This window comes from Petaurus breviceps, unplaced genomic scaffold (genome assembly GCF_028583685.1).
Source record: "Petaurus breviceps papuanus isolate PSGF00001 unplaced genomic scaffold, PetGlider_PUasm1.0 174, whole genome shotgun sequence".
In the NCBI taxonomy this organism is placed as follows: domain Eukaryota; kingdom Metazoa; phylum Chordata; class Mammalia; order Diprotodontia; family Petauridae; genus Petaurus; species Petaurus breviceps.
The window spans coordinates 27,655,627-27,664,668 of NW_027185761.1; positions in this window are offsets into that span (position 1 = coordinate 27,655,627).

Below are 9,042 nucleotides of genomic sequence, written 5' to 3' on the forward strand. Positions count from 1 at the left end.
GGAAGGAAGGAAGGAAGGAAGGAAGGAAGGAAGGAAGGAAGGAAGGAAGGAGGGAAGGAAGAAAAAGAAAATAGTTTACTGTAGGTAAAGCATTGTGTTAAGTACTGGGAAGACAAGCAGAAAAAAAGAGACAGTCATCTCTCTCAAAGAACTCACATTCTAATGGAGAGGAACACATATAGGATGTTTAAACTACAAATCAGATGGAAAGTCTTCATGGGTCCTTGGGGAGCAACAGCAAAACAGATGGTAATGCATCTTCCCCAATGTCATTTCCAGCTAAATGGAATGAAGAACAGATCAAGATCTGGGATGAAGATGATACAGAAGACAGAAAATAATTTCAGAAACACATTAAAATAGAGTTGCTAAGTTCCAGTTATGAACACTGAAGATGCAGTCACCCAGAGTAGGGAAAACATTACAGACCAGAAGACGGGAAGTTCGTTTCACCAAAAATGAGATTTCTGCATGGGCAGAGGTATGGCTGGCAAGCTTAGTGTCTGGAATAAATGGCATAAAATGTGTTTTAAAAATCGACTTCTTAGGGACAAATTTAGTTGAGTGAAAGTCTTGGCAGAGCAACCAGGACACAATACCCCCAATGAATGTGACTAGAGGACATTTCCTTGAGTGAGACAGAAACTCTAGGACACTCTGCCGCTGAGAATTAGAAATGAAGAGCAGGACAGGGCCAGTTCAGAGAGGAGGTTGCCTGGGTCTAGACACTGGAGGAAGGCGGCAAACTATCTGATACCTTCTTATATTAAGTAAATATACTTGATAATTAAAATTAGTTCAGTTGTTTTTAAACTTCTAGAAGACTGTAAATACAGCGAGCACCCTTCAAATGTTGGTGTCTAGTTACCATTTCCATCTGAATTGTAGCTTAAAGTTCTATTTTTTCTCTCCCATTAGAATGTGAGTTCTTTGAAAGAGATGACTGTCTCTGTCTGCTTCTCTTTCCAAAGCTTCAAAGAGTGCTTTACTATTACCAAAGTCCCATTGCCATGCACTAGGTATGACTCATGGTATGGATACCTTAAATATTTGGTTATGCTTCATTTTTCTTTTGTGGAAAGAGAATCATGAACACCCATGAACACGTGCTATATCCATCTATCACCCTATCCCTGCAGGTTCTCCTGTGGTATTGCAAACAATTTTATGTTAGAAGTAAAAAAGAAAATATAATTTATTTTCTAGACATACATCGTATAACCATTATTTTTTATAAATGCACCTATTCTCTATAGGGAAATATACCTGCAATGGTTCTTTGTTTAGCCTGGTTACCTGGATGATAGTTTGTACTCTCTTCCTTCCTCCCACTCACCTTTGGCTGACTCACAGGTTTTGCTTCATTAAGTGACTGTTGCCTTGTAGATAAGACGTGATATAAAACATCATTAATTGCAATAATAAATATGAAAGGTATAAATCTTTTATAACTCCTAATATCGGCAACATGTTAATAGATGAAAATCATCTCTATAAAATGACTACAAAATGGGACTTGACTTTTTTTCTCATATAATTAATTATTGACAGTTTTTGTTTATTACACACTTGGAAAACACTTATTTTTATTTTAGAAAACCCCCAAAGGTCTAATTGGTACTGTTCATATTTTAGTTGCTTCCCAAAATAACATTCCTGAGTCTATTAGTAGATGCTATATGCTTTTAAATTCTAAAATGATAACAAATAACTGGTATTTATATAGCACTTTAATTTTTGTAGAACACTTTGCACAAATTATCTCATTTAATTCCTCATAATAATCCTGTGGGGTTTGTTTGATTTTACAAAGAAGCTCCATTTTACAGAGAAAGAAACTGAGAGTTGAAAAGTTAAGTGATAGGCACAGAGTCATAAAGCTAGTAAATGAAGAAACAATTCTAAGGTTCCATCTCACATCCATCAGATTGGCAAAATCACAATGACTGGAAGCACTGCAGGAAAACAGGCACATTAATGCACTGGTGCTATGATGTGAATTTGTCCGCCATTTTGAAAAGCAAATAGGAGCTGCACCCCCAAAGTCAGTTACTGCATATCCTTTGACCTAAAAATACCAGCAATAGTTCGAATATCAGCAATAACAATACCAGCAATAATTCAAAGAGATCAAAGAGAAAAAGGGCAGTGTGTATATGTATATATACACATGGCCATGTGCATGTGAACATGTATGTGTGTATGCATGTGTACAGGGGTTGTCTGTGTGCAACATTTTATGTGTATGTGTATACATGTATATACCCAAATTACACCATGATGTTGGGGTCAAAGTATATTGTGTTCAAATCGTTGATTAGTCCAATATGAGCACAGACTATGAAGTGATGCTCTAGATACTTTATACATGTTTGTTGAATAAAAGTGCATCTTTATTTGAGAGTACTAATTTTACATTGCTGAATTTGGTGTAATTCAGCAAATATGTTGAAGGCACTGGATTAGGGATTAAACTCATTGGCTTAACCAGTGGGAAGTAACACCTTTGGTCTCAAAGTTTAATGAGTAAAAGTAGTCACTACTTTTTTAAAAGATAATAGAAGCACAAACTACTAGTTTGAAGCAGCTAATAGAAGCTTCTGAACTGTTAACAGACTTTGATATATTGGGGCCCAGATGGATAGATGTGCACCTTGCTATACTAACCTGAGAGCCCCCTATTCCCCAGACACATTTTCACATCTATTATAGCTTTTTTTTTGCTTTTTGGAGGGCGGTTGGGGTTAATGACTTGCCCAAGGTCACATGGCTAGTATTTGTGTTAAGTGTCTGAGGCTGGATTTGAACTCAGGTCCCCCTGACTCCAGGGCCGGTGCTCTACTCACTGCGCCACCTAGCCGCCCCTGTCTATTATCTCCTTATACTTATTAAATTGTACCAACCTGGAGAATACATATGGTCTATGTCACACCTATCTTCATTTCCCTATTTTTAAATGTACAGAGTTTTCTGAGTTACCCAAATGAAAAAACAAACTCATGGATTAAGTCGCCTTGGTGTTGAATGCACTCAGTCCAAAGAACTCCAACAAATACCTTTGAAGGCTAACTGCAAGCAAGCATTTTGAGGCCTTTCCTACTAGCCTTGCTCCTCATTACAAATATGCAAAACCATCAGGCCACCTTTGTTTGATTCGCATCCACTACTTGGAGCCAAGGGATGTTATCACCCTTGCTCTAACTTGCTTGGATATGGATGGCAGTCTGGGGTGGAGGTCCTGCAGAATGTACCAGTGTGCCAGAGTGTAGCAGCAAGCACCCTGGAGTCCCTAGGGTGCCTGCTCACACAGGTTCTTGGATCTGCTTTGTTAAAGGAAAGCAACTCAAAATGGGTTAACAAGCTTACTTTAATCAGTCAGACATAAATCGTTTACCTTGTTCAGGAGAAAAGGTCAGCACCCTGAACCTCAAAGTATACAGGCATAATTATCAAGACAGAAACATCAAGTAGACAGATTTCCAAACTGTCCAACCATTACATCCATACCCAGTCTGGGTTTTTCAAAGCCGGGGGACTCTCAACAACGGCTTCCCAGAATTCAGATCAAATCACAGAACACTTCTCAAAGTAAGTCCCAAAACAAAGCTACACATCAGGGCTTATATAGCCTTCTCCTGGCTCAGAGAATGTAACAACCTTATTGACTCACTGGCCAATCAAGAAGTATCTACTGAAAAACAAGCCTCCCCCACCCCAGGCTTCAGGTGCACATTAGCCTAGGGGCAGGGAAGATCTTTAAAATTTACATTCTTATTACACAGAGCCAGTGGAGGCATCTGAGAGGGCACCCAACTAATAGCTCCAGCAGCTGCAAAAACCTCAGCAATTTGGGACAAATCTCTCCTCTCTGGATGCAGAGATCTACTGTGGCAAAAAGCTCAAAAGTCAAATAATTGAGTTGCAACATGATCAAGCAAAGGAACCAAAGCAAGCTCAGCAATCTGACATTAGACTCCTATTTGGGGGACAAAAAAGATCAAAGCATGGAACAGGAGGAAGACAGTGAAGTCAGAACTCCTGTACCAAAAGCTCCCAAGAAAAATATGAATTGGTTACAGGCCACAGAAGAGCTTAAGAAGGATTTTGAAAACCAAATAAGAGAAGTGGATGAAAAATTGGGAAGAGAAATGAGAATGATGCAAGAAAATCAGGAAAAAAGTCAACAACATAACTGGAGAAAATAACACCTTAAAAAAATAGACTAACTCAAATGGCAAAAGAGGCTCAAAAAAACAATGAGGAGAAGAATGCCTTAAAAAGCTGAATTTGCCAGACGGAAAAAGAATCCCAGAAGTTCACTGAAGAGAATCATTCCTTCAGAGTTATATTGGAGCAAATGGAAGCTAGTGACTTTATGAGAAATCAAGATAGTATTAAACAGATACAAACTCATGAAAAAATAGAAAGCAATGTGAAATATCTCATTGAAAAAGCCACTGACCTAGAAAATAGATCCAAGAGAGATAATTTCAATATTATTTGACTACCTGAAAGTCATGATCAAAAAAAGAACCTAGAAATCCTCCTTCAAGAAACTCTCCAGGAAAATTGCCCTGATGTTTTAGAACCGGGGGGCAAAATAGAGGTTGAAAGAATCCACTGATCAGGAGTAGAAGCATGACCTTCCAGCAGCTCTGGCTTCCACCCTCCCCAATCCAGGTGAAAAGGGGACTCTAAACAAACTTTGGAGCTGCAGAACCCACAAAATGACACAGAGAAGCTAACCTCCCACTGAGGACAGCCTGGCAGGCACAGCGCTCTGGGAGCCCAGCCCAGCCCCACACAGAGGCTTTAGCCCCAGGGCAGGCCTGAGCAGCCCCCTGCCAGAGGGTCCCCAAATCAGCAGCAGCTGTGGCCATTTCCAGATTTACCAACACATAGACACAAAGGAAAAAGTGAGAGGTCAGTACAGTCTGGACTTTGGAACCAGTAAGTGGGAGTGCATGGCTTTCACCCCCAGGGCGAAAAGCCGCTGAGATGCCAGCACAGCCAGCCAGCACCACGTGGCAGCTTCAGCTCTTGGCCTGCAGAGTGTAGGGGGACCAAGCACCAGTATGAGGGGTAACTGCTCTTGTTTTAACCTGCTTGGATCTGGATTGAAGTCTAGGGTGGAGGTCCTGGGGTGTGTTTCCAGCTTTCCAAGGCGTATGGAGACCTCAGAGAGGGCACCAATCTAATACCTCTGGCAGCTGAGAAAACCCCAGCATTTGGGATGAAAGCTCCCCTGTCTGTGGCAGAGTCCTACTGTGGCAAAAATCCCATAAATCAAGTAATTGAGTGGCAAAATGAGCAGGCAAAGGAAACAAAGCAGACAGAAGATTCCAACAATACACTCCTATTTTGGGGACAAAAAGGAGCAAAGCATGGAACAGGAGGAAAGCAGTGAAGTCAGAACTCCTGCACCAAAAGCTTCAAAGAAAAATACAAGCTGGTTAGAGGCCATAGAGGACCTTAATATAGATTTTGAAAACCAAATAAGAGAAGTGGAGGAAAAATTGGGAAGAGAAATGAGAACAATGCAAGAAAATTATGAAATGAGAGTCAACAGCCTGACTGAGGAAAATAATACCTTATAAAACAGACTGACTCAAATGGCAAAGGAGGCCCACAAAGGCAATGAGGAGAAGAATGCCTTAAAAAAACAAATTTGCCAGATGGAAAAAGAATCTCAAAAACTCAATGAACAGAATCATTGCTTCAGAATTAGATTGGAGCAAATGGAAGCTAATGACTTTATGAGAAATCAAGATGCTGTTAAACAGATCCAAACAAATGAAAGAATAGAAGGCAATGTGAAATATCTCATGGGACCCCTGATCTGTAAAATAGATCCAGGAGAGATAACTTAAAAATTATTGGACTGCCTGAAAGCCATGACCAAAGTAAGAACCTAGAAATCATCCTCCAGGAAGTTCTCAAAGAAAACTGCCCTGATGTTTTAATATCAGAGGGCAAAATAGAGGTTGAAAGAATCCACAGATCACTTCCTGAAAAAGATCCCAAAAAGAAAACTCCTAGGAATATTATAGCCAGATTCTGGAATTCCCAGATTAAGGAGAGAATATTACAAGCAGCCAGGAAGAAATAATTTTAATATTGTGGAAACACAATCAGGATAACCCAGGATCTGGCAGCTTCTACACTGAGGGATCGAAGGGCTTGGAATATGATATTCCGGAGGGCAAAGGAGCTGGGATTACAAGCAAGAGTCACCTACCCAGCAAAACTGAGGATCATGTTTCAAGGGAAAATATGGTCATTCAGTGTAATAAAGGATTTTCAAGCATTCTTGCTGAAAAAATCAGAGGTGAATAGAAAATTTGACATTCAGATACAAGAAGCAAGAGAAGCATGAGAAGGTAAACAGGGAAAAGGAATCATAAGGAACTTATCAAAGTTGAACTATTAACATTCCTACATGGAAAAAACAATAATTGTAACTTACGAATCTTTTCTCAGTAGTTGAAGGGATTAGAAATATATATATATATATACACATATATATATACACACACATATATATATTTGTCTATATATGAGGGTATATGGGTATATGAATACATATGTGAATGTGTGTATTTATGTTTACGGGTATACATATATAGAGGGCACAGGTCCAATTTAACAGGAAGGAATGATACTTAAAAGGTGAAATTAAGAGGTGAGAGGAATATAATGATAGGAGATGGGGAGAGACAGAATGGGGTAAACTCTCATATAGAAGAGACAAGGGAAAATGGTTACAATGGAGGGGAAGAATAGGAAGGCAAAAAGCAATGGGTCAACCTTATTCCCATTGAATTTGGCTTGAGGAGGGAGTGAAATACACACTAAATAGGGTATCTCACCCTCCAGGAGAATGGGGGGAAGGGGATGAGAGGGGGAATGATAGAAGGGAGGGTAGGCTGGGGGGAGGGAGGTTGGAAGCACTCACTTTTGAAAATAGATGGAATCAAAGTGGAGAGTAGAGCGAGTGGGAGGTGGGATGGGAGGGAGGGAAGTGTAATCAGTCCTTTACAATGTATCTACTATGTTATTGTTTTGCATTAGCAACACATGTGCAACCTATACTGAACTGCGTATCTTCCTAGTAGGGGTGGGTGATGGGGAAGGAGGGGCATGAATCTGGAATTGAAAGTTTTGAAATCAAATATTCAAATATATATATATATATATATGTATATGTATACGTGTGTGTGTATATATATATGTATATATACTATTATTAAAACCATCTTACATGTAATTGGGAAATGGGATGTGCAGGCACTGAGGCATAGAGATCCACTGGAAAAGTGGAGAGGGGTATGGGGGAAAATGTGGGAGAGAGCAGATTGGAGGAGGGGATATCCTGTGGGACTGCTGTTTTGGGGTGGTGGGTGGGGGAGAAATGGGGAGAAAATTTGTAACTCAAAATCTGGTGGAAATGGATGATGTAAATCAGAAGTTAATAAAGCTTTAAAAAAATAAAATAAAATAAAGAATCCACTGATCACTTCTTGAAAAAATCCCAAAAAGAAAACTCCTAAGAATATTATAGCAAGGTTCAAGAATTCCCAGATCAAGGAGAAAATATTATAAGCAGCCAAGAAGAAACAATTTTAATATTGTGGGAACACAATCAGGATAACTCAGGATCTGGCAGCTTCTACATTGAGGGATTGAAGGGCTTGGAATATGATATTCCCGAGGGCAAAGGGTCTGGGATTAAAAACAAGAATCACCTACCCAGCAAAACTGAGTATCACGTTTCAGGGGAAAATATTGTCATTCGATGAAATAGAGAACTTTCAAGCATTCTTGATGAAAAAACCAGAGTTGAATAGAAAATCTGACATTCAGATACATGAAGCAAGAAAAGCATGAGAAGGTAAACAGGGAAAAGAAAGTATAAGGAACTTATCAAAGTTGAACTATTAATATTCCTACATGAAAAAATGATAATTATAACTTATGAAATTTTTCTCAGTATGAGAATAGTTGAAGGGAATAGAAATGGATAGATAGATAGATAGATAGATAGATAGATAGATAGATAGATAGATAGATACATACATACATACATACATACATACATGTCTATATAGGAGGTTATATGGGCATATGAATACACATGTGAGTGTGTGTATATATGTGTACAGGTATACATAGAGGGCACAAGACCATTTGAATAGGAAGGGATAATACTTAAAAGGTGAAATTGAGAGGTGAGAGAGGAATATAATAAGAGATGGAGAGAGGTAGAATGGAGTAAATTATCTCATATAAAAGAGGCAAGGGGCAACTGTTACAATGGAGGGGAAGAACAGCAAAGCAAAAAGGGAATGAGTCAACCTTCCTCTCATTGAATTTGGGTTAGGGAAGGAATGACATACACACTAAATAGGGTATCTCACCTTTCAGGAGAGTAGGGGAGAAGGGGATGAGAGGGGGGATGATTGAAGGGAGGGCAGGTTGAGAGGGAGGGAAGTTAGAAGCACACACTTTTTAGAAGGGACATGATCAAAGTAGAGAATAGAAAAAGTGGGTGGCAGGAGAGGATGGAGGGAAATATAGTCAGGCTTTGACAATATATACACTATGGAAATGTTTTGTGTAGCTACACATGTACAACCTATATTGAATTGCTTTTCTTCCAAGTAAGGGTGAATGATGAGGGAGGAAGGGAAAGAATATGGAATTCAAAGTTTTAAAATCAAATATTTAAAAAATATTATTTTTTTTACATGCAACTGGGAATTAAGATATACAGGCACTGGGGTATAGAAATCCATCTTGCCCTACTGGAAGCATGAGAAGGTAAACAGGGAAAAGAAATCATAAGGAACTTATCAAAGTTGAAATATTTACATGCCTACAGGGAAAACAATCATTATTGGGGGGTGGCTAGGTGGCACAGTGAGTAAAAGCACTGGTCCCAAAGTCAGGAGGACCCGAGTTCGGTTCTGGCCTCAGACACTTAACACCCACCCACACACCCACACACCCACCCACCCACCCACCCACACACACACACACACA